The 26,713-nt window shown below is 39.5% G+C and overlaps 1 pseudogene; it reads left to right on the forward strand.

The window, feature by feature from the left end:
- The first annotated feature begins 24,026 nt into the window (after window positions 1–24,026).
- LOC125365754 lies at window positions 24,027–24,366 on the forward strand (annotated as a pseudogene).
- The last annotated feature ends 2,347 nt before the right edge of the window (window positions 24,367–26,713 follow it).

The following is a 26,713-nucleotide window of genomic DNA, read 5'->3' on the forward strand; positions in this document are numbered from 1 at the left end:
AGAGGCAAGAGACTTAGTATTTTCTTCACCCCCTATCCCTTTTGAGAAATACCCCCTATTCGCTCACCTACCCCTTACTTTCAAGGTAGAGCATTGAATTCAAAGTAGGGGAGGCATCAGAACAATGAGACAAATTATAATGTTCAAAGTACTCTCAGGAATCTGAACAGGGCAAAAATTATTATGTTTAATATAAAAGTGGAACTTAAAATAATTCTGCTCTGTGTTTAATAACAACAGGTATTGTTAAAGTAAGCCAAGTCAGCTTTGGTCCTTCCAGCCAGGCAGCCCTGGCTTCTCTTAGCAAAAAAGATAAAGCAAATGCAAGCTTTCGAAGGCGGGTAGAATCTATCACCTCCTAAAGAATGCAAACTGTATAAATACTCAGGTTTTAAAATAAAATCCCCTCAAAGCCAGCACTGCACAAATGAGGTCAGCATGGCCTGGCAGAGCCCGTTGGCCTGTCTTTCAGCCATGTGGTGGTTGTCTTGTGATCAGAACATGCATGACATAGACACAGCCTTTGGTTCTCCATTGTATATTGAACCTGGGAAGTCAGAACTCCCATAGCTCAAGTTTATAAAAATATGTGACAATGTTTGAAATAGCTTAGCTGAGACTAAAACAGTCTGACATCACAGCCTTGGGGAAGATGATGGAAATTTGTTCATTTCTTTGGAAAATGAAAAAAAATATTCATTTCAGGTACTCAATTGGCCACCCAAGCGCAGCTCTTGTGTTGCTATTCTATTCTGGTTTTAGGAAAGTTCACAGAAATGCAGACTGGGCATGAGGAACAAACCATTCTGGATCTCCTGAAATCCAAGAGACAAGAGTGTTATCATATTCTGTGTCAAGTATTCTCCATTTGCTCCCAAGTGCCATTCTCTGTTTTGACCCATATTCTTTGAGACTGACTAAGCAGCTTGCATGATTCTTCCTTCTGGCTGGGCTTGGCCAATGGAGCCATCTGCAAGAGATAGGAAGGCAGGAGAAGAAGAGGTCTGATGTTTCCCCATCCCCAGCATACATGGCATCTCTTCTACATCTTCAGCTTTCCCCAGGGTCTCTGACAAAATTACCTTCTGTATTCTCTCTTAGCCAAGGTCTGTTTGCAGCTTCCCACCATGGCTAACTGTGAGAGACTTCTTTTCTCTTTCCCTTTATTCTTGCCTATCATTCTTTTAAACTGCCTTCTGGGTTTCCTGTAGGGACAAAAAGTGCTATGTGGACAGGTCCTTCAGCCTAAGTTCACCAAGAGCCTAAGTTTCCTCATCTGCATTTGGGTATGCTAATACTATATTGGTTGTACTGAGAACATATGCAGTTAACTGATGTCCTAAAGAAAAATAAAAGTTCATGGTATTTTTTTTCTCTAATGGGAAGTGGTTAGGTTATTGTGGGTCCTGGCCTTGGATGAGATCGATGGCTGTCTCAGTTAGTTCCCCTGAGAGCAAGAGAGGCTCCTGAATCCGTCCTGTGCTCTCCCTCACCATGTGACTCCTCCATTCCTCTACACACTCCAGAAACTGAACTGATGGAACATTCTTATTTTACACTTCTAAATCCAAAATTGAGGGTTGGATAGTTTAGAAAATAAACAAATGCACTTCTCATCATCTACTGATGGTAAAAGAACATTCCTGTCTTGCTACCTCCTTCCTCTTTCTTTGTTTTATTTCTCTGTCCCTTCATTGGGACCTTCATTCTTGTCCTCCTCCTTCCTTCTTTCCACCCTTCTCTTCTTCCTCCCTTCCTTCTTCTTTTTTTTTTTTTTTTTTTTTGCCAGTCCTAGGGCTTGGACTCAGGGCCTGAGTACTCTCCCTGGTTTCTTTTTGCTCAAGGTTAGCACTCTGCCACTTGGGCCACAGCGCCACTTCTGACCTTTTTCTGTATATGTGGTGCTGGGGAATTGAACCCAGGGCTTCATGTATACGAGACAAGCACTCTTGCCACTAGGCCATATTCCCAGCCCTCCCCTTCCTTCTTTTCCTTCCCTTCTTTCCTTCTTTCTTCCTTCCCTTCCTCTTTCTCTCATCTCAACATTCCCTCCCCTTCACTCTACCTCCCTTCTTTCTACCTTCCTTCCTTCATCTCTTCTTGCCTCTATCATCCCCCTCTTTCCCAAATATCAACTGAATAATGCTCAGTAATATCACTCTATATCTGTTTCATATGGAGGAAAGAATAGTGTTCATCCATTGGAAAATTTTTAAAGTGGATTTATATATACTTAATACTCCCCATATTCCTAAGTATTAGAGGAAGGGCCTATTAGTTCCAAGACCAAAGTCAATAGATGTTAACATTGTTTATATGGAATAATGTAATATCTGCTTAGAACTACACATATGCTCCTTTACAGTACAAATCATCTCCAGATTATTTTTAATACTCAATGTGAATATAATGTAGAAGCTGGGATACTGTGTTGTGTAGGAAATAATGACCAGAGAAGAATGATCTTTATGTGTGCAGTATAGACACAGATAGTAAGGAGGGAGAAATTAATTGGAAGATTTTTGAAATCTGAACCATTGCACCACACATAGTGGCAGGCTGGCTGTGCTAAGTGTGTCCCATCCCTCCTTCTTTCTTTGATTTCTCCTTCTCTCCTTTGGCTCCTTCATTCCCTTCATCCTTCTTCCATTCTTCCATCCTTCCTTTTTTCCTCTCTTCCTAGGACTTGAACCATAAGTATTGTCCAGCTTCTTGATGGTACTTTTGTTTTCTTCTTGTAAGAGGTAGATCCCGTGTTTAATCCAACCACAGCTTATAGACACTGTCAAGCCCCTAAATTGGGTTTTGATGGCTAGGATGTTTAGCAAGTTGGTCTAAAGCCAAAGTCATAGTTTTTACTCAACTTTAAATGGAGCCTGTAAATGTTTTCATTATATTAGAGAAACAGATTTTTGCAAACATGTGTTTAGTTTTAAAAGAACCAATGCTCATTAAAATCTTCTGCAGGAGAAATCTTCACAACAACAGGCTGTGATGACAGTGTGTTGGTGTCACCTTCACAGAGAAAAGGCAACGATGCAGGTGATCTTAACCAGTACACCAGTAGCCTCTGTCCCTTTTCCTCTGGATGCCATGCTGGGGTGCACACCCTAAACTCTTCACTTGCCTCCAGCTCTTCCTCAACCGTGTCCTTCCATCTGCCACCAATTTATGTTTTATCCTGCAACCTAAATCATTTGGGGACAAGGCTGGCCTTCATTGTAGAATTGAGCTTGGACCTCAGAGGCAGCAATTCAAAAGCTCCAATCCCATTTTGTGATGCTCAATAGATTACTATTAAGAGATAGATGACCATTTTCTACTCCTTGCAAGTTTGTTTGCTTGCTTGTATGCTTGTACTGGGGCTTGAACTCAGGACCTCTGCTCTTTCTTGGCTTTTTTGCTCAACTACTTAAGCCATGCCTCCACTTCTAGCTTTTGGTTGCTTGCTTATTGGTTAGAAAGATATTTCAGATTTGTCTGCCTTGGTTGGCTTTGAACCACCATCCTCAGATATCAGCCTCTTGAGTAACTAGGATTACAAATGTGAACCACCAATACTTGTCTTTGTGAAAGGTCTTGAAAGGGAGTGGGGAAAAAGATAGAGAACTTCCCCTGCCAATGCAATAATAGAAAGTACCAACTCTATTGTGAGTACTGTGACCTTAAAATTTAAAGAGCAGGTTGGAGAACATGTGTCTTCGCTCTCTCAGAGTCACAATCAGGCCCAAGTAGATGAATAAATGTTGTTTTTTTGGGGGTGGAGTGGGAGGGAATTGCTCAGATGGTTGCAAATTAGAGATAGCCTCACATAACCACCAGAGCTGCCATTGCTCAGCTCAAGCCAATGGTAATTTTTCTTTCTTTCCCCAAAGAAACTGGAAATTTTATTATTTTTTTTTAAGTTTTTGCATACAAAACTGTGTGTTGGATTTGACTACAAGGTTTCTAGCTTGGGATTTCTGGTTTAGACTATATTATATCTGAAAGCTTATGTGTGATCTTGGGAGAGAGTGGCTTGGTGTAGCTGTTGTTGGTGATGGTATATGGTAAAATAGTTACCTTTTGGGCAAATAAAGGATTAAAAAAGACACTCTGTGATCCATCTTGGGAGTGAAAAGAGTAGAGGTGCTCTTTTTTGTTTTTAGATTTTTTTCTTTCTCTGAATTACAGAGGGGTTACAGTTTCATATGTAAGGCAGTGAGTACATTTCTTGTTCAAATTGTTACCTCCTCCCTTATCCCTCCCCCCCCCCCGCCACCCCCTCCCCACTATGGGTTGTACAGTTGGTTTACACCCAATGGTTTTGTAAGTATTACTTTTGGAATCATTTGTCTTTATATCCTTTGCCTCTTGATTTTATTATTCCCTTTCCCTTCCCTAGTTCTAATACACATATATACAGTGTCCAGGGTACTAAGAAATACAGTGATAGTGGGGGTAAAACCACAAGAAGGGAATAAAAGAGGAACAAACAAAAAAAGTGCTACAGTTTCACATGGCATGTTGAAAATAATTACAACAATGATATAACACTTGTTTCTATATCATGGAGTTTATTTCACTTAGCATCATCTTATGTGCTCATAAGGGCATAGCTATTGGGCTACTGTGATCTTCTGCTGTGACTAGCCTAAACCTGTGCTAACTAATTATTCCCTATGAGGGAAACCATAGAGTCCATGTTTCTTTGGGTCTGGCTCACTTCACTTAGTATAATTTTTCCCAAGTCCTTCTATTTCCTTTCAAATGGGGCAATGTCATTCTTTCTGGTAGAGGCATAGAATTCCATTGTGTATATGTATTGTCTTTGGGTTTTTCTAAAGTGCCTTCATCTCTGCCCAACCCTTCTCCAGATCCACACAAATCAAGAAGAGATAGTTCCTGGGATGTGGAATATGAAGGCTGTGAAATTTCAGCTCCCAATCTTTGGAGCGTTCATTTATTTAAACTTGAATAACTCAAATTTGGAGAAATGTACTAAAGGGAAATAAGCCATAGCTTTGGAGATATGGCCAACCTAAAAGAATATAGGGTCAGTAGTTTTTGTTGTTTTTTTGTTTTGTTTGTTTTTTTTCTTGTTGTTTTGGTTTTTTTGTGTGTTAGTACCAGGTTGGCCTCAGGACCTTGAATTCTTCATTGACTTTTTTTGTTCATGGCTGGTGCTCTACCACTTGAGCCATTCCTCTATTCTGACATTTTGTTGGTTATTGGAAATAAAGTCTTGCTGTTTTTACTGATCTAGCTGGCTTTCAACTACAATCCTCCAGGTCTAAACCTCCTGAATAGCTTTGATTACAGGTGTGAGTAACCAGCATCCAGCTAGGAAGAGTTTTTCAAAGCTTGATATAAAGGCTCACAGTGGAGATAGAATAAAGAGACATTCCTTTTAGAAAAGAAATGAATAGATCTTTAGGAAGGTTCTTGTTTGGTTAAAATAAAGTTCACACAAAGCATTCAGTTGTGGGGTTTCTCTCTTGTTTTACAGTTTCAGACTAAGGAATAAACAATGAAGAAAATGTCCCCCCATGAATGAGGTAAGGGAAGAACAAGATGGTAAGAAAGTATATGAACAAGAGACACTGGCCTGAATGGAGACGGTTAAGTGCCACAGAGAAACTACTTCTCCTCCATGAGGAGGATGGAAGTGGAAGGCAATGAGAGTGAGGATTGCATGTAGTGGGGATGAACTTGAGAGAAGGCGGGGCTGTGGTAGGAAGGGATTTTCATTCGGAAGCTTTTGTTTGTGTTATGTTTCTAAGAAAGATTTTTTTCCCCTAGATTTCCCAGGCTGGTTTTGAACTTTGGGGATAAAGAAATACTGCTGTCTCTGAAGTGGTGGGGACTATAGATGTACCCCTGTGCCCAACTTCAAGAGAAGATTTAAGCAAACAGACTCACCATCAGAACTGTTGTTGACAAAGATCATTCTGGCTTCCATGCACACAACAGACGAGAGCAGAAGGATGGATACAGGGAAACCTTATATGCATTCCTTATACTAATACTCCCCCTCTCCTGCTTTTGTGCTGGTGCTGGGACTTGAGCTCAGCTTTTATTTGCTCAAGGCTGTCACTCTACCATGTGAGCCACACATCCACTTCTGTCTTTTTGCTGGTTAATTGGAGATGAGAGTTTCACATATACACACTTTTTTTGCTCAGGCTGGCTTCGAATTGTGATCCTCAGATCTCAGCTTCCTGAGTAGCTAGAATTATAGACATGGGTCACCAGTGCAAGGCTTCAAAACATTTTTTTTAGCATCAATTAGTTGTACAACGGGGTTTGTTTCATTGTAAGGTGTGCATTTATGCTTATAATGCATCTTGAGCGGTCACCCTCTTCATCATTCTCCCTTACTCCTCCTCCTTTCCAAATCAGTCTCAGGAAGTTTCCTTGTTCTATTGTCAGGTGTGGATGTGAAGTGTTTTGCATAGACTGGCTCTTCTTCATTCTCTCTCCCCTCTCACTAGTAATCACATCACAAACAAAACACATTACAGCTTCCTAGTATTTAGATAAAGTCCTTGTGAACCGCTTAAATGGGTTTCATACATGCATATAGTGTACTTTAGTCATATTGACTGAACAAAAAATTTAGACATATTGACTAGATTGAAAAAATAGCATAGATATATGATATCTCTAGATATATGATAATCATAGATATATGCTATTTCAAGATATATGATATATAGAGATATTCTAGTCATATGATATTCATAGATATGATATAGTATACTTTAGTCATAGTGACTAAATGAACCAATTCAGTCATATTGACTAACCTGAACAAATATCATAAATATATATTCCTAGGTATATGATTTTCATAGATATATATTTCTAGATACATGATATATAGGGATATTCCTGATGTATGGTATTAATAGATACATGATATATTATACTTTAGTCATATTGACTAGATTGAACACATATCATAGATATATGGCATTTATATACCATATATAACTTACCTGCTCTCACCACTGTAAATGGGCATCAATACCAGGATACCTAAATTCCTAATACCAGAATCTCCTCTATAAAATGGTATAATATTTGCATGTAACTTGTGCATATAGTACTATGTATTTTCATCTCTAAGTTATTTCCCCTAATGTCTATGCTATATAAAAAGTTGTTATAAATGAAAAGGTCTGTATACATTCAATATAGTTAAAATATTTAAAGGTTATTTTAAATTCATGATTGGTGATAATTAGAGATATAGAACTCACAGATAGTGAATTCTAATGGTATAGATGAAGATGGAGAAGGCCCCAGAGATGGAGATTGGGAGAGAGAAGGAGATGGAGGTGGGGATGGGAATGGAGATAGGGATGGGAGTGGCACTGGGAATGGAGATGGAGAAGGATGGGATGAGGATGGAAAAGGAGGATAAGGATGGCAATGAAGATGGGGATGATGTTGGTGATAGAGATGGGGATTGGGACCAGGATGGAGATGGATGAATATAGGGATAAACACGGAGACAGGGATTGAGGTGGAGATTGGGATGGAGATGGAATTGTAAAGGTATATCGTAAATGTAATCTGTGTTTGGTATTCATGGTTGTTGTAAATAATATTATGTTTGCTTTTATGCTACTTGTGTTGATTTCATCACTGTTTCATCCCCTCCCTGGCTCTGTTTAGCAGGAATTGTATCAATGTCCACTCCCAGCACTCCCACTGCTCTCCCCTCCCCCACTGGATTTGGACTTCTCAACTCATGAGCATTGTTTATAAACTTCTGCTGCTTAGTTGTCTATAGTCTAAATACCCTGAGGGAGGTCTGATATTGTGGTTGCATTTTACAATTTGATTATTAAGCCATTGTTAAATGTCCTGAACCCTGCTTGACAATTTTTCTCTGGTTTCACAATCGATCTCTTGTGACCCTCCATCTGTTGTTGTTTTTTTTTTTAAATGTATTAATATATGCAGTCATTGAAATCCAGAAGTATTCTTTTACTAATGCAAATTCAAGTTTCCCATACTAGGCAGATTGGAGAGGAAAGATGGTGAAGATAGAAACCTGAAGTCTGGCTATCATGTGGTACTAGCCATTGTGAGGTGATGAACAAATGCTTCACAATGAGGGGACACAGGCATCAAAATCTGTACTATTTGTTTGTCTTTTGACTTTTCAAAGACTTCATTGGACAGAAAATACTTGACTAACATCTATCAGATTCTGGGGATGTGCCCAGCGCATGAATAGAGATGACGCTGTCTGCCATGTGAAAATACTAAGAGCCTCCCCTCTCATATCCATAAAAGAAATTTCACAAGCAAAGATGAAGGAAGGATTCTCTCCAACTTGTACACCAAGAAATACGCACAGTGATCCTGCAATGGATTTTTTTCTTCTATAAAAGGTTGTAAACAGGAGATAACCCTATGATGCCAGGTATTGATCATATCAAAGAAAATGAGAGAGTGAATGGAGAACCTCCAACCCTCACAAAAACAAGCAAGCAAGCAAGCAAGCAAACAAAAAACACCACTAAGGAAACAAGAAGGGGATGATAAAGGGGGAAGGACCATGAGGGAATAAATTAAAAGCAGAAAGAACACTAAATATAGTTGGAATTTAATCAGCAAAGTATAGGAAAAATATTGATTAAATTACATGAGTTGTAATAAAAAGACAAATATGGGCTGGGAATATGGCCTAGTGGCAAGAGTGCTTGCCTCGTATACGTGAGGCCCTGGGTTCGATTCCTAAGCACCACATATACAGAAAATGGCCAGAAGTGGCGCTGTGGCTCAAGTGGCAGAGTGCTAGCCTTGAGCAAAAAAGAAGCCAGGGACAGTGCTCAGGCCCTGAGTTCACAGCCTAGGACTGCCCTCCCCCCCCCCAAAAAAAGACAAATACTTTATATTTTTGCACACACACACATATGCATTTATTTTTGTGTGTGTATGTGCTGGTATTTGGGCTTGAACTGTACCTCTCACTTGCCATTTCTGCTCAAGGCTGGTGTTTTACCACTTGAGCCACATCCCCACCTCTAGCTTTTTGCTGGTTAATTAGAAATAAGAGTCTCAAGGATTTTGATGGCCTTGAACTGTGGTGCTCAGATCTCAGCCTCCTGCATAGTTAAGATTACAGGCTTGAGCCACCAGAACCTGCAAGGACTCTTTTCTCATGGAAGAGAGTACCTCAGGTTAAGAAAGATGAGGAAGAGGCTAAAGAGAGTGGCAACACATGATATAGACAAGTGGGAGTAATATGTTCTAATGTTCTATGGCAAAATAGAGTGACTATAGTCTGCAACAATTTATTACATATTTTCTAAAGAACTAGAAGGCAGGAGTTCTAAGGCACTCAATTCAAAACTATACTTAAGGAGAAGGAAATACTAATTGCTGTGATTTGATCCTTACATGTTCTCTACATGTCCTAAATTATCCCACTGTATTCAATAAACATGCACAGTCATAATGCATCTATTAAACATTTTTTTTCAAAACAAAGAGATGAAAAGTAATTAGAGTAAACAGGACAAAGCAGATGCTGGTAATGTAACATTTAGACAGGGGGGTGGGAAATGCCATAAGGAAATAATCATAGGCAGAGAAAAGGGGAGAGTTGAAATAAAACAATTGTATTCACAAGTTGAAAGTGATTGCTTTGTCCTAGAACTTAGAACAATGTATAATGACACAGAGCCCAAGAATTTTCTCACCTTCATGGAAAGGGAAAGAATTCTGTAGGCATCCAGCCAGAAAAAGCAAATCACTTAAGGTGGAAGTGGAGAAAGAGATGGCGGAGGATGGGAGGTGGGGTGGGGGAGATTGGATTTGCAGGCCTTACATGCCCTCTAAAAATTTCTCTTCAGACATAGTAGAATCACATTTAGAAGACTCTAAAATGTTTGAAAAAGTGATCCAAGTATTTTAAACTAGCTAAATTGTCAGATTTTTTTAAAAAGTAGGGGAGGGCAGCAGGAGTATATCCAGAAAATCAAGGACCTCAAGAATATCATTCTCATATCAGGATTTTGAGGTAATACCCAGATATTCCAGTAAACTTCCAAAGTTTATCTAGCAACAAATAGGATTTTAGGGTAAGTATATTCCAGATATTGTACACAGAATACTTAACCATTAAAGGTGTGCTATTTATCAACAATCCATATTTCACTGAGGACCTGACATCATTTTTTAAATCTTGCAACCATACTAAGCAGCATTTTATTTTATTTTTATTAATTAAATTTTGTTGACAAGGTGTTATGCAAAAGGGGTACAGTTACATAATAGGACAGTGAGTACATTTCTTGTGATATCTTACACCCTCATTTTTCTTCCCCTTCCCTAGATCAGGTAGGCATATATACAATACCCAGTGTACCAAAATCATATACATTAGCCACGTGGTGTACATCAAAGGAAATTCACCTAGAACTTAAAATATAACGTCAATGATAGAGTTTGCTTATCCTTGTCTTGTATCATCATATATACATAGCTGTTGAGCTATTGTGATCCACTGAGAGGTCTATTTTATACCTTTTTATGTTTAGTAGTTGTTTGGTTTTACATACATAATGTAAGGTCGCTGACCCAAACCTGTGGAAATACCATTTGACAAGAACTTTTTTGTTTTGCAGACCTGGTCTCTACTGCCCACCGCCCCAACAGTCATATGTCAAGGAGACAATGCCCCTTTGTTCTCTGTGTTCTAGGCTTGTCTCACTCAACATTATTTGTTCAAGTTCTGACCATTTCCCTGCGAATATCAATATTTTATCATTTCTAATCACTGTATAGAATTCCATTGTGTACAGGTACCACATCTTTTTGGATCCATTCATCTGTAGAGGGGCATCCGGGTTGTTTCCATATTTTGGCTATTGTGAATTGTGCAGCAATGAACATGGATGTGCAGATGTCTTTTTGATATCCTGAGACCTGTTGTTCAGGATAGATGCCTAGGAGTGGTATGGCTGGGCCATAGGGTAGGTCTATGCTGAGCTTTTTGAAGAACCCCCATACTGTTCTCCAAAGTGGTTGTACTAATTTACACTCCCACTAACAGTGGAGAAGGGTTCCTCTTTCCCCGCACCCCCTCCAGCATTTGTTGTTGCCTGAGTTCAGAGTATAGGCCATTCTAACTGGAGTGAGGTGGTATCTCAGGGTTGTTTTTATTTAATAAACAGCGTTTTAAAGCAATTTATGTTGTGGGAAATGATGTAGCCATTTAGGAAAAGAAAGAAGAAATAAAGAAGATGGAGCTAGATAAAAAATTAATCTCTATCAAAACATTAAATAAGTTTAACACTACTTCAACAATAAAGGAGAGCTACTGAGTTGTCCAATGCCTCATGGCTGAATCCAATCAGGGACTCAACAAACAGCATCAAGAACAGGTTTTCTTTGTGGTTTCCCATTGCTAGCTTGTAACCAGCTTCCTGTGAGGGGCCTCGAGACATGGCTGTCAGAAATGGGCCCACAATGGGGCTGGGAATATGGCCTAGTGGCAAGAGTGCTTGCCTCCTATACATGAAGCCCTGGGTTCAATTCCCCAGCACCACATATACTGAAAACAGCCAGAAGTGGCGCTGTGGCTCAAGTGGCAGAGTGCTAGCCTTGAGCAAAAAGAAGCCAGGGACAGTGCTCAGGCCCTGAGTCCAAAGCCCAGGACTGGCCAAAAAAAAAAAAATAAAATAAAAAGAAAAGAAAAGAAATGGGCCCACAACACCTGGGATGTGGTGCTTGCTCATCCACATTTAAGGATCTGATAAGAATCTTCTCGATTCTTCCAAGGGACGACTTACCATTTCCCCCCAGAGTTCTTAGAAAAGATTTTCATTTATCTTCTTGGTATGAATTTGGTTCTGCCCACCATTTCCTTGGTTTCTCAGACAGTGAAGATCAGCTCTAAAGCTGGTGAGTGCCAACACTGAGCACTGCTGAAGGGTGCTGCTAAAAAATGGATCCATCATGGAAGATCTAGACCATGACCTAGAGTCCCGGAAATGATCTCTGAGGAATTAGCCATAGTGCCCACTCCCCTTAATCTCTTCTACTCTAGATTGTCCCAAAAATCCATTCATCTATCTCTTCTTTTGCCATAAATTCATCTAAGTAACATTCTCCATCCTGGCCTAGAGGGAAGGAAAGCCTGAAGAAGGTGGATGATGAGTAATTAGTTGTGTTTAGGTAGGTGAAAGTCATTCTGTGTTCTACTACACAGCTAGGTTACTGTAGATAGCAAAAGTATATTGTATAGCTTGACAAAGCTGAAAGAAAGAATTCTGAATGTTTTCACCATAAAGAAATGATAAATAGATTTGCCCTGCTTTGAACATCACACAGGGTACATGTTTTGAAACAGCACATGAGATCCCATAAACATGTACAGTTTTATGGATTGGATAAAAATTAAACTGGACACAGCAGCTCATGCCTGTAATTTGTCTGCTTGGGAGTTGTAGATGGAGAGGTTTGAAGTCAGCTCAAGTAAAAAGCCATCAAGACCCCATCTCAACGAATAATCTAGAATGGTGATTCATGCTTACATTTCCAGTTACATGAAAGGTATAGGTAGGAGAATCACAGTCTGAAGTAGACCCAAGTAATCATTGGGAGGCCTTGTCTGAAAAATAAAATAAAATAAAAAGGGGCTGAGAACGTGGCTCAGGTGGTAGAGTACCCATCTAGCAAGGGTGCGGACTGGGGTTCAAAGCACAGTACTGACAAAAACATAATAAAACTAAAATAATAATAATAATAAAATACATTTTTTTCTTTTAAGGCTGAGACAAGATTGTTGGCCTATCTTTAGGGAGCATACTATATAAAAAAGGCATATGCAAGCTGAGGATGGTGGTGCCTATCTATAATCCCAGACCTCAGGAGGCTGATACAAGAGAATAACATGTCTGAAGCCAGTCACAGCGACACAGTGAAACACTGTCTGAAAAAAAATAAAGTATAAAGGAAAGGAAGGGGAAGAGAGAGGAGAGAGGGGAGAAGGAACTGATAAGAGAGATCAAAAGAGGTGAGTAAAGGGAAAGAAATACCTATCACAAAGGGAGAGTTCTCCTGCTGAGCACCAGTGACTAAGGCTTGTAATCCTCCCTACTTAGGAAGCTGAGATCTGGAGGATTATGGTTCAAAGTTTGTGCGAGTTCAACTCCAATGAACCTGCAAAAAGCTGCTAAGGGTGCTACCTGAAAAAGTGTGAGGTCCTGCGTTCATGTTCCAGTATTGCAACAAAAAAATATCTTGCTTAATGGGAAGGGCAGACTAGCATGGCACTTGCCATTCATCAACCTGGATCAAAAGGCCACAGAGTGGAAGAGCAGGTAGAAACACCACCACTGTGTTATTCATCATTGGCCTTCCTCTCTCTGTTCTCTGAAGAACAAACTTCATAGGGAGCATTTAATATACACTATATAAAGCTACAACCACTGTAGGAACCAAAGAAAAGGAAGATTATAAATTTTACAAATGATCAGAGAGGAGAAAAATACAAAATGAATAAAACAGAGACAATACAGCAAAAGACACTAAAGCAAAAAGAAATGGCAACAAAGAAATACTAAAACAAAGTTGATTTACAATGGGGGGAGAATGAAATAACAGAAAGAGAGGCATTTGAAAATAATAACTATCCTAAATCTAAATACTGCAGAATCAGTGTACAAAGCCACAAAGTGACAAAAGAGTAGGAGCAAGGCAGAAAGATCTGGGTGCTGGTGGTTTAGCCTGTAATCCTAGCTACTCAAGGAGCTAAGATGTGAGAATTACAGTTGGAAGCCAGCCTGTGCAGAAAAGTCCATGAGACTCTTATCTCTAAGTAGCCAACAAGAACCAGAAGTGGAGCTGTGGCTCAGTGGGAGAGGACCAGCCTGGAGTAAAAAAGCTGAGCAGGAGCATGAGGCCCTGAAATCAAGCCCCAGTACTGGTACAGATACAAGCAAACAGAGGCAGAAAGGATAATCTGTATTTGCCTTCTCCCTTTTCCACTTATGACACAGCTTTAGGTAGAAAGAAGTTGTACACACTGAATCCTATTAACTTGGTAATCTAATAACACATGCATGACAAACTCCAGACACAGAAACAGAAAATAGACATTTTTCCAAGTGCCATGATGATGTACTAGAACATTAAAAAAATTAACAAATTCTAATAAGTATAAATAATACAGACCTCACAATAAAGCAAAATAGTGAAAGTAAAATCAAGCAAACAAAAATTCCCTGTTTTGGGTAACTGAAAAAAAATCTCTAACTAATTTTAGGTTAATGATGACATTCAAGCCAGAATTGCACAATTTCTTAAACAAAGGGACCCTCTTTAAAAAAGGTCTTATAGGAAGGACTGGAGTTGTGATTCAAGTGGTAGAACACCTGCTTAGCAAGCTCAAAGTCATTAGTTCAAACTCAGTACCACCATCCTCCCCCTAAATACTCATGGTATGACAGTACTATTGTAGAGCAAAGAACCCTTATGTGGTTGGTGTCATTAGAAATAATTTTTCAAATTAGGCATTTAAGTCACAGAATTGAAAAAAATAGACTATATTTAATAATAAAATGAGTCTGTGACTGGTAGCCATTAAAAAAGAATAATCTGTATTAATCAAAGAGAAGGAGAAAAAGGTAGCAGACAGATTAGAAATGGAACAAGAGGGCTGGGGATATGGCCTAGTGGCAAGGGTGCTTGCTTCCTATACATGAGGCCCTGGGTTCAATTCCCCAGCACCACATATACAGAAAACAGCCAGAAGTGGCACTGTGGCTCAAGTGGCAGAGTGCTAGCCTTGAGCAAGAAGAAGCCAGGGACAGTGCTCAGGCCCTGAGTCCAAGCCCAGGACTGGCCAAAAATAAATAAATAAATAAATAAATAAAAAACATAAAAAGAAAGAAATGGAACAAGAAAGACAAATGCCAATAGAGACAATAGAAACATATGAGGATATGGTTTTAAACTCTAGGAAACTGGCTGGGTGTTATGGCTTGCATCTGTAATCCCAGCTACTCAGAAGGCAGAGATTGGGATGGTCTTGGTTTGAAGCTAGCCTGATCAAGAGGACTCATCTCAATAAACTAGGTGTGGTAGTTCATGCTTGTCCTAGCTACCTGTGATGTATAGGTAGGAATATCCTGGTCTGAGGCTGGCCTCACACAAAAAAATTCATATTTTTTGCTCACCTCATCTATCTGAAAAGTAATGAAAGCAAATTATTGCTGTGGATGTGGCTCAAGTTGTAGAGTGCCTGCCTAGCAAGTGCAAGGTCCTGAGTTCAAACTTCAGCATCACCAGAATAACAACAATAATAAACCAGTCAAATGAGTAATGATAACAACAATAAGAAGAATTTGGAAACCTGATATAAATACAAACTTTTTCCTAGGGAAATATACAGATCAAAATTTACACCAAAAGAATAGAAAAACTTAGTTAAAAACCAATAACTGCAAAATAGAAACCTTTTAACGTTGAATGAGTAGAAGAATCAATGATATTACTTCGAGGAGGATACAGAGAATGGAGAAAAAGTAGTTTTCAACTTTTTTTTAAACCAATAGTACTATAATAGGTTGCACTCTCCCTCTGCCTCCCTTCTCCCCCTGGCAGTATCCCAAGCTTGAGAGACCAATTTCAGCTATACCAGGACAAAAATCAAGACAAAAATGAAAAGAGTGAATGCATATAATGTGCCAACAATGGCATATAAGTGCAATATATAAGCATCCTCATGGGGATTAGAGTGTTCTATATAAGCATGCTCATGGAGATTAGAGTCAGGAACAAAAATAAAATGCCCAGCTTTTCTCTCCTTACTTAACACGCTAGGCAAGAACAAGTGTTGGAAAGACACTTGAAAAGAAGGAACAGACTATTTGCAAATAGAGTACTTAGAAACACAAGAGAGAATCACTATGAAATAATTCAAACAACTCAAAATAATTTGAAAAAGAATGTACCTGTCTAAATCAAGGTCTTTCTGGCATGTAGATGTCCTTTTTTTTTTAAGAAGATACAAAAATGTTATTAACAATAGTAATAGCACTAATGAACATTTATGAAGTAGATTTATGTCACACAGTTCTTTTAACTGCTTTAAATAGGAATTTATGCCAGGTACTGGAGGCTCATGCCTGTAATCCTACCTACTCAGGAGGCTGAGATCTGAGGATTGGTGTTCAAAGCCAGCTCAGGCACGAAAGTCCATGAGACTCTTACCTCCAATTAGCCATCAGAAAACTGGAAGTGGCGCTGTGGCTCAAAGTGGTAAAGCAACAGCCTTGAGCACAAAAGCTCATAGACAGTACCCATGCCCTGAGTTCAAGCCCCATAACCAATAAAATAAATAAATAAATAGCAATTTATTTAATATTCTTAACCTTTCTGTGAAAGAGAGACACCTTATAATGAGAGAAAGAAAAACAAAATAGAAGGTAATTTGCCTAACAAGCAATATCATGCAATCATCAGCAGAGAGAGTTTTCCTGTCTGTGAACTGGGAGATACTATAGAAGTTTTATTCATAGTCTTTCTGTAAAGCAAAAACAGTGAATAAATGTAATACACTGAGAATGGCATATAACTGTTAGCTATTTGCCGGGCTAGATTTACCTCCCCTGGGTCCGGGGATGCTAAGTTTACTCCCTTATCAGTGCTCCCCTTTTCACCCTCTCCCCTGGGTGCCTGACCTGCGGGCGGCCAAGGTGGAGTGAAGGTACACGGGCAAACCTCAGGTGCACGTGGACAAGCAAGACCCTTTCCTCCCTCCTCATACCCTCCAAGGAGGCCAGGCGCATACAGATCTCAGAGACGCTTCAGAGAGCAATCTGGTTTAATAAGGGAGGGGCTAACAGTCTTATACCAGCAAAGACGCATGAAGGGGAGGGGCTAACTGGGTATTAACGATTGGCTAATTGACTGTCCATCACGGTGATGTCACGGAACTTCCTCTATGGGCGGAGACCACAGCCCCCCCAAGGACCGGGTCTCTGGGGTCTCTGGCCACTATGGTGGCACGTGTGCTCGCCCCCAGGGGCGGGGACTTCTCTTCCGGTTGAAGCCGGAAGGGAGGGGGACGGGCTAACTGGGCCATCCCCTCTTAAAGGCACAGCCTTCCCCGACAGGTATTGTTACTAGCAATAAATCTAAGTTACATTTTTGTGTGGCACATACCTTTAGATTCAGCTACTCAAGAGGCTGAGGCAGGAGGATCACTTGCGTAGGAGTTTGAGACCAGTCTGGACACCATAGCAAGACCTTGTCTCAAAAAGAAAAAGAAAATACCAAGTATTTAAATATTTTAAATTTAAAATATACTATATTTAAAACTATTGGCAACCAGCCAATAGTGATGTAATCCATGCTTGTGATCCTAGCTACTTAAAAGTTTAAGAATGGAAAGATTGTTGTTGGAGGCAAGTCAGGCATAAAGGTTCACAAGGTTCTACTTCTACCCAGAACCTGGTTCAGTGGCATGTGCCAGTCAACTTGGAAGCTTGAAGATTTTGACTGCTGACTCTGTGATAAGCTGAGAAATGTAGTAGCGGCTAACAAAACCACCCTGTCTGCTCCCCTAGGCTCTGGAGAGCTAGATAATATGTCATTTCCAATGACTTGGCAGCACTCTGAGAATCTGAGTGCTAACCCCGGTGAGTTGGCTGTTGGATATATATTACCCTCTTTTCCTTTCTCAGGACGAAGCTGGGAGCTAGGGTGCTCTTTCTCAGGCATATGGGACAGAAATTATGGCAAGAGAAGAGCTCAGGTTTCTCTGTGGTTTCTACTTGCTTGGGATGTAGGAACCTCTAACTGGTCTCTAGATTTCACACCTGAGGAGTCTGCCTCATGAATTGCTTTTGAATTCATAGTTTCTTTTTCTTTTCTTTTCTTTCTTCCAGTTCTGGAGCTTGAACTCAGGAACTTGGCATTGTCCTTGAGCTGCTTCTGTTCAAGGCTAGCATTCTACTGCTTGACCCACAGCACCACTTGAGTTCATATTTTCATAGTAGGAGGTAAAAAAAGTAGATCCAAGGCTTTCTTATCTGCCATCTTTCTCAAAGCTCTGAGCACAAATGTGCAATGTCACATTCCCCTCATTCATTGCTGCTATATGGGGAAGTTATTGAATGTTGTGCACTAACTGTGATTTCTGTCAGTTCTTTCAGGTTTCTTGTAGGTATACAACATCAGTTTATGCTCTTTTTCCAATCTGTATACCTTTTATTTATTTCCTTTCAGTATCTTATCATATAAATGCTTTCTTTTTATTTTGTTCCCGTTTTTTTATTTGCAAAATATTTCACTATTTCTATGGTAGGGTCTGTATTTGTACTTCATGAAAAATAATGCCTTAGTTTTCAATAAGTCATACTATTAGTTTGTTATGCATGTTTGTATTTTTTGCAAACACTGAGTTTTTATAATCTTTCATTTTTCCCTTCACACTCTGCTTTCAGTGCATACTTTTATGTGAGCATAAATTTTGTATTCTTGTTTTATTATTTTTAATTCACTTTGTGTAGTAGGCTCTCCTCTTTTCCTTTTCTGGATATGAACTATCTTACAATGAATTCTATTTAGTTTTTATTAATATAAAAATATGGTTTATGCCAGGTTTTAATGTTTGTCATCCTCAGAACTTGGAAAGCAGAGATCAGAAGTGCTACAATTTGAGGCCATCCCAGGCAAAAAGTTTGTAAGAGTCCCTCTTAAGCAGTAAGTGTGAACTATGGCTTGCTCACACCTGTCATCTTGGCTATGTGGACACTATAAATAGTGGCTTGTGGTCCAGACCAGTCCAAGCTGGAGGGAAAAAGACTCAAGTGGTGACTCAAATGGTAGAGTGTCTGTCTAGCAAATATGAAGCTATGGGTTAGAACCTGCATTTACATATATATTACTAATTTCTGCTTAAAACTTCCTGGATATCTGTCAAACCTTAATTGTTTCCATTGCAGAACCTTTGACTTAAACTAGCTCTTTGAATTCACTGAATTACATGGTGGTACATGCCTGTAATCCTAGCACTCCAGAGTCAGAGTTAGGGCCGACATGGGCTACATAGGAGAAACAAAACAAACCAAATTCAGAAACAAAAGAATAAAAAGGTTCTTCACCCTCAACCTATCATATCACTTCTCCAGATCTATAGCGAACCAATCTTTCTTCTTCCATGTCTGTAGCTCACTATAGATTTGTAAACAATTTCATAATTTTTTTTATCCATTCATCTCTATATTTTGTAGGACAGAACCTTGATATAAGGAGTTCAAGCCCCACAACCGATTTTTTTAAAAAAGAAAAAAAAGTAAATATAGAAGAACCTTTATATATATCAGGAAAGAGATGACTTCACCTTCTCATCATTTTGGTTTTCTATGTGTGTGTGTGTGTGTGTGTGTGTGTGTGTGTGTGTGTGTGTGTGTGTGTGTGGTGTGTGTGTGTGTGTGTGTGTGTGTGTGTGTGGTGCCAGTCCTAGAGCTTGAACTCAAGTCCTCTGCTCTGTCCTTAAGCTTCTACTCAAGGATAGCACTCTACCTTGGGAGCCACAGCTCTACTTTTGGCTTTTTGGTAGTTTATTGGAGATAATAGTGTCTCAAACTTTCCTACATGGGATGGCTTTGAACCAAGATCCTCAACCTCTTGAGTAGCTAGGCTTATAAGCACAGCCATCGGTGCCCAGCTTCTACCATTCTTGTTTTTAAATATAAGAAAGCCACAGTGTGTGATGCCTTAAGACAAACTGTTAGGAGGTTCACCTGACAAAGAATTGATAGTTAAGGAACAGTTCCCCAGAAAGGAATGACTTGTGAAGCGAGCCATCTCTCTCTTATTTCTTAGATGGCTCACTGTAAAAAAAAAAAAAAAAAAGACAAACAACTACAAAAGCAATACTTGCAAAACTGTTTGGTATAAATGAACTGAACAATTGGTGGGGGGAAAGGAAAGGGGGAGGGGGCAGAGGGGGATGAGGGATGAGGTAACAAACAGTACAAGAAATGTATCCAATGCCTAACGTATGAAACTGTAACCTCGGGGCTGGGGATATGGCCTAGTGGCAAGAGTGCTTGTCTCATATACATGAGGCCCTGGGTTCAATTCCCCAGCACCACATATACAGAAAATGGCCAGAAGTGGCGCTGTGGCTCAAGTGGCAGAGTGCTAGCCTTGAGCAAAAAGAAGCCAGGGACAGTGCTCAGGCCCTGAGTCCAAGCCCAGGACTGGCCAAAAAAAAAAAAAAAAACAAAACTGTAACCTCTCTGTACATCAGTTTAATAATAAAAATTTAAGAAAAAAAAGAATGGATTACACACTAAGTACTGGAGGTCATATTCAAAAGTCTTCACATCTTTCTAATTTGCTGCTAGTGAACTTGGAGCACTGGTAAGTTGCAAAGATTCAAGAAATAATGGTTTACACATGGTATTAGCAGAAATGAATATGCTTATGTTTGATTTACATCACCTCCAAGAAGCAGAATGACCAAGACTAGACAAGAAGCTTATCAACTTGAACTTGAACTCACTGAACTTGACTGAAGGAAACTTTTCTTCTCAGATGTCTGTAATCAGTAATTGGGCTATATTGTGTTTGTTGGTATTTTATTGTTGTTGATGTTCTTATGCCAGTTCTGGAGCTTGAACTCAGGGCCTCACACACTTGGTTACCTTTTTCCTCTTAAGACTGGTGTTCTACCACTTGAGCCACAGCTCTACCTGTAACTTTTTGCTGCTTAATTGGAGATAAGAGTCTTCCAGATTTGTCTGCTCTGAGGTAAGAGTCTCTCAGATTGATCTGCCTACCTGGGCTGGCTTCAAATATTGAGCCTCAGATCTCAGCATCCTAAGTAGCTAGGATCACAGGCACAAAGTGCCTTTTCTCTGTTATTGTTTGTTGATATTTTAATGTAAATTTTGTTCCATTTTCATTTGTGGCTGTTATTATATCATTCCTGATATGGTTGGGACATGACTTTTTCAAAAGAGATTCAGAATAGGGAAGGAAATAATGTTTAACCCTTTTATTTTATGGATGCTAAAACAGAAATCTTAAGAGGGAAGGTGATATGGCTTAAAGTCCCCTGAATGTGTACCATCAGAGGGCTCAGCTATTGTGACATCTAAATTTGTCTTTCCCTCTCAATAGCCATGATGTGAAGTGGTGGGAGGGAGGAATTAGAGACCCAAAGGGGAGAAAAGCAGCAGCAAGGCCAAAGAGACCAGGAGCTGGAGAATCTGGTGTTTTATAAACTTTAAATTCCTGACTGCTACACTATAATTCTGTCTTGAGAGTCCGTTAGTTAGGAGTCATTTTGGTGACTTGGCTGAGCTCCATGGGAGACGTGCCTTGCCATCTAATTTGTGAGTATGTTACAGTGAGATGTCATTAAGATTCTCCCAGCCTCTTGGGAATGCAGGGCGGGAGGAAGTGTTTATTTTATAGTTCCATAGCTCATGATCCTGAGTGGCTCTTGGCATTCATTCATTCACTCATTCATTCCAACACATTTGATGAACGCCGATGTCCATTTTGTACAACAAACTCTGTCTGATGTTTTGCATTTTATAGTTAAATAATTGAAGCTTCTAGTTAAATGATTAAGATAAAAAAATCATCTCTTCATTGAGAAGGAAGGAGGCTTGCTTCTAAAACTGTTTGATGTTGATTTGGAATACTGTGAGCTGAAAAGGTAACATTTGCCTAGATTATTGTGTCCACTTAGTTATCAAAGAAGAACTTTAATGTAACAATTTTCTTGTAGGAATTTATCCCAAAGATATGATTGCACATGTCTGAAGAATGCACATGTAGGATTATTTTATACCATTGTCATAAAAATATTAAATGTAATCTGAATACCATTGGCCCTTTGAGCCCAGGGTTCAGCATCCATGAATTTGTCCAACTCCAGATAGAAAATATTTGAAAACAAGATGGTGTATTTACTAACACACACAATTATCTTGTCATTATTCCCTAAACATTATGGTTTATACAGCCTCTACATTGTGTTATGTAAATTACATATGCATACATCAACTACAGATGATTAAAGTATATGGGAGAGAGTCTAAATTTTATGCAAATACTATACCATTTTATATTAGGGATTGTCTACTGATTTGGGTAGACCACAGGTGGTCTCTGGATTAAACTACATGGATACTTAATGTAAAGGACAAGTGTATGCAGATTAAGGAACCAGATTCAATAATGATACATCCACATAATGGAAGAGAAAGAAAAAACCAGTACATAGAGGCTGGGTGTTCAGATGTTTCCTGCCTTTAATTCTAGTTATTCAGGAGGCTGACTTCTGAAAACCAAGGTTCAAAGTCAGCCTAGGAAGACAAATCTGAGAGGCACTGGCTCCATTTATTCAATAAAAAGCTAGATCTGGAGGCATAACTCAAGTGAAAGAGTGTACTTCTTGAGTGAAAAAGTTGAGTCAAAGGGAGAGGACTTGAGTTCAAGCCCCTGTAATGTGATATACCAAGTTAATCCTCTAAAGACACACACACACACACACACACACACACACACACACACATTCCACATGTAAGTACTTACTTGAATTATAAAATATGAGATTTGGTCCAGCCTGAAACTCCACTGGCATTATTCTCAACTAATTGTCGCCTGGATTTGTTATTGTATAAGAGCTGTTATAGGAGTCATTTTCTAGCTCTAGTCTTAAATTTTATTATTCAGTGTTTTTCAGAAAGAAAAAATTTCCTTCCTTCTACCTCTTCCCCCACCCCTTTGAAACCAATATAACACATAATGACTTTTTTAAACTTCAACATTTATTACCATTTAGTTGTTTTTGATAATCTTCATATTTCACCTTTGAAAGTTGCTTCAAGCTGGCTCTATTATTCTGGCATGACTGTCTTGGTCTTTGAGCTTCCCTGCTTTCTGATTAATAGTCAAGGTTGCAGAATTACTTTGTGCCTTCTTGGCTTTGACCTGGAAACAATCACTTCCCTAAGATTTTCTGAAGCCTCTTAGTGGTTAACAGAATGTGTTTCTTTTAGGTGTGCCTCTTGCTTTGAGGGTGATCTCAGCTTTAGATCTTTATTGTGCACAATGAAGGTTTATCTCAGTATTGCTTATGTTAACCAAGCTGCTCATGGTTCTCTCAGCTTCTTCATTTTCTAATCTCCTTCCTCTCACATAGAAACCCCTGAGTCCTGACTATATTCAGTTTGCTTAGTTTTATCTATTCTACAGCACATCCAAAATAGTTTCAAAATACCACTATCCACTACTACCAAACAACACATAAACTAAAACTTAGCTTCATTTATAATGTGTGTGTGTGTGTGTGTGTGTGTGTGTGTGTGTGTGTGTATGCTGGTACTGGGGTTTTAACGCAGAGTCTGGATACTTGCCCTTAGCTTTAATGCTCAAGGTTGGTGCCCTACCATTTGAGCCACATCTCCACTTCCATTTTTTGCTGGTTAATTGGAGACAAAAGTCTTATGGACTTTCCTGCCAGGGCTAGCTTTGAACTATGATCCTCAGATCACAGCCTCCTGAGTAGCTAAAATTATATGATTTTGTCACTGGTACCTGGCTCTTTAATCCCTTAAAGCATACCTCATTGAAGGTGCAAATATGTCTGAAATTAATTCTATTTTTAATTCTTCTGTACTTTTATACCATTGTGAGATGGAATTATTCCATTGTTTTTTATATCTGTACTAATTTGAGGTTCAATCCCAGTCTCTTTTCTCAAGAAAAAAAAAAAAGGGACAAGGCAATGAAGAATAGTTTAGATACTAAATCAGTATTTAATTGAGAAGGGGAAAAATAAACATTCATTTGCTTGCATCCGCATAACTATGTGGAGAACAATGTACTGGGAATTGATCATTGGTTCTGGGAGGAGTCAGGTGCAATTTTCCCGTTGTGTGCATTTAAGCTATAAAAACATGACTGTATTATTCATTTAAAAATCAATGTAGCTTTTTCCACTTCCTGACGCTGCTGAGGTCACACACTCGAGGTCTGTGGGTCGCCGCCAACATGTGCTATGTTGCCTCCTACCTTCTGGCCACCCTTGGGGGCAACTCCTCCCCTAGCGCCAAAGACATTAAGAAGATCCTGGACAGCGTGGATCGAGATGGACTATGACCGGCTTAACGACGTAATCAGTGAGCTGAATGGGAAGAACATTGAAGATGTCATCACCCAAGGTATTGGCAAGCTTTCCAGTAGGCCTGCTGGTGGGGCTATAGTTGCTTCCACTGCACCTGGCTCTGTGGCTCCTGCTGCTGGTTCTGCCCCTGGAAGAATGATGAGAAGAAAGAAGAATCCGAGGAGTCAGATGATGACATGGGATTTGGCCTGTTTGGTTAAATTCCTGCTTCCCTGCAAAATAAAGCCTTTTTAATGAGGGGGAGGGGGGATGCGGGAGGAGGTAACAAACAGTACAAGAAATGTTCCCAAGGCCTAAGGTATGAAACTGTAACCTCTCTGTACATCACTTTGACAATAAATAAGAAAAATAAATTAATTAATTAAAAAGAAAAAATCAGTGTAGAATGTTGCAGGAAATACTCTACTTTCATTTTCTTCCATTCACCTCTCCCTCACACACATTAACCAAAGTTTTGCTACTTCAGTGCAAGCACAATATTGCTTTTAGTTGGAGTCCCAGAAACTCCAATTACGGTTACCTTGCTTTTCTGCCTTTGGCTCTGCTGTGAGTCATGCAGCCCAGAAGTCTGTCTTCCAATCCACTTGAACCATGCCCCCAGGACGTTTCCATGAGCCATCACAGCACATACTGTGTGTCTAGATGTACTTGTTAAGTTTCTTAGGAATTTTTTTTAATGATTCAGTGCATTCTCTCTCTGAGCTGCATTTTGTCACTTTCAAACTTCAACAGATGTATTTGGCTCATGGACAGTTTTTGAGTCTCATAGATGAAGAATTTTTCATTCTCTGTTCTGTCTTTGTACTATGAAGTCCACAGGCATATTTTCAGCTCAATGTGCTAGTCTGTTTCTCTCCTTTCTCTTTGTTTTCCCTCTCTGGCTTGTGTTTAATTTTCCCCATTCTTCTGAGTGTTCAGGTATATCTCCAGGATCATAGGTATTTCCTCAGTGCAGGAACATCTTTGAAAACTTAGTGTCAATAGCAATGGGGAATTAAATCCAAAATAAGAACAATGTGTAGGTTTGGTAGCTCTCACCTGTAATCCCAGCACTAGAGAAGCTGGAGTAGGAAGATGGTGAGTCCAGTCTGAGCTACATAGCAAGACTCTACTTCAGGAGGAAGGAAGAGATGGGAGGGGAGAGGAAGAGACAGAGAGAGAGGGAGAGAGAAATGGAGGGGAGAGAGTGAGGTTTGTTGGCTTAAGCACCACTTTTGAACTTTCTTCCTTGGCAATAACTTTTAGTATGAATTATGTGGGCTGATATTCCCTTCTACTCTCCAGGGCTAGAGGGAGTCCAACTGTAAATTAGTAAGAGTTAATTAATTAGTAAGTAATTAGTAAGGTGCATATTTCGTATGTCCTGTTGCTTCATATAATGGTGCTTGCTAACTATCAGTTGTTCTAAATCTCAGAAGTCCAAATTACTAGATAAACATAGAGAAACTTTACTTTTTTACTTTGTTTACTTCAAAAAACTATCTTTAAGTAGTTGTACAACAGAGTTGCCGTTTAACAAAGCAGTTTATGAATAAAATGAATCTTGATCAGGGTCACCTTTATCAACATTTTTACCCATTTGTCCCAAACTATCCTTTCCCTCATTTTTCTTAATTTTGAAAGATACACATTGAATTCTTTTTTTCTTCTTTTTAGGTCTGAGTTGGGGACTTGAACTCAGTACCTGATGCTTCACTCACTGGCTAGTGATCTACTAACTGAGCCACATCTCCAACCCCTGACACTGAATTCTTGACTGCATTCTCCACTCTCACCCTACTTCCCTTCATTTATCTACACCTCTCTCCTTGACCCTACCCCTTTCAAGTACCATTTCAAGTCTGGAAGGTAGTTGCTAGCAACCTAAGTGTGTGTGTGTGTGTGGCAGCAGCGAAGAAGCTAGGAGGTGACACAATGCAATCAGAAAGAGCTTTGTATCCAGGATCAGGTGACCTCCTGCCTTTGCAACCTGGCTTTTCCCTTGTGCTAGGCAGTCTTTTGTGTCATGTTAACCAAAGCATGTAAGCTCTAAAAAGAATACTAGTTGTTTTCAAAGGTATATTTGCTTTTCTAGAACAGTTTTAGGTCACAACAAATGGGAGCAAAGAGGCAGAGATTTCCTACTTACTTCTGGTCTCCATCCATGCACAGCCTTCTCCATTACCAACAACTCCCACCGTCCCACCATAACGCTACATGTGTTCCTATGAATGGATCTATTCTGATATCATTACCACCCCAAACCCACAGTTTATTCTGGGGTTGTCCCTTGGTGTTGTACATCCTATGATTTTGACCAAATACATATGACATTCATCCACTGGAATAGAATCTACTAGAGCAGGTTTACCATCCCCAAATCCTCTACCCTCTTTTTCTTTATGGGCTTTACAATCCCCACAGTTTTATCTTTCCTAGAATGTCATAGAGCTGAAAGTGCATGATAAGTAGCTCTTCAGATTGGTTTCTCTCACTTGGCAATATGAACTTGGTCCTTTATGTCTTTTTATGGCCTGATAGCCTGATTAGCACAGAATAATATTCCAT

Source organism: Perognathus longimembris, chromosome 17 (assembly GCF_023159225.1).
Source record: "Perognathus longimembris pacificus isolate PPM17 chromosome 17, ASM2315922v1, whole genome shotgun sequence".
NCBI lineage: Eukaryota > Metazoa > Chordata > Mammalia > Rodentia > Heteromyidae > Perognathus > Perognathus longimembris.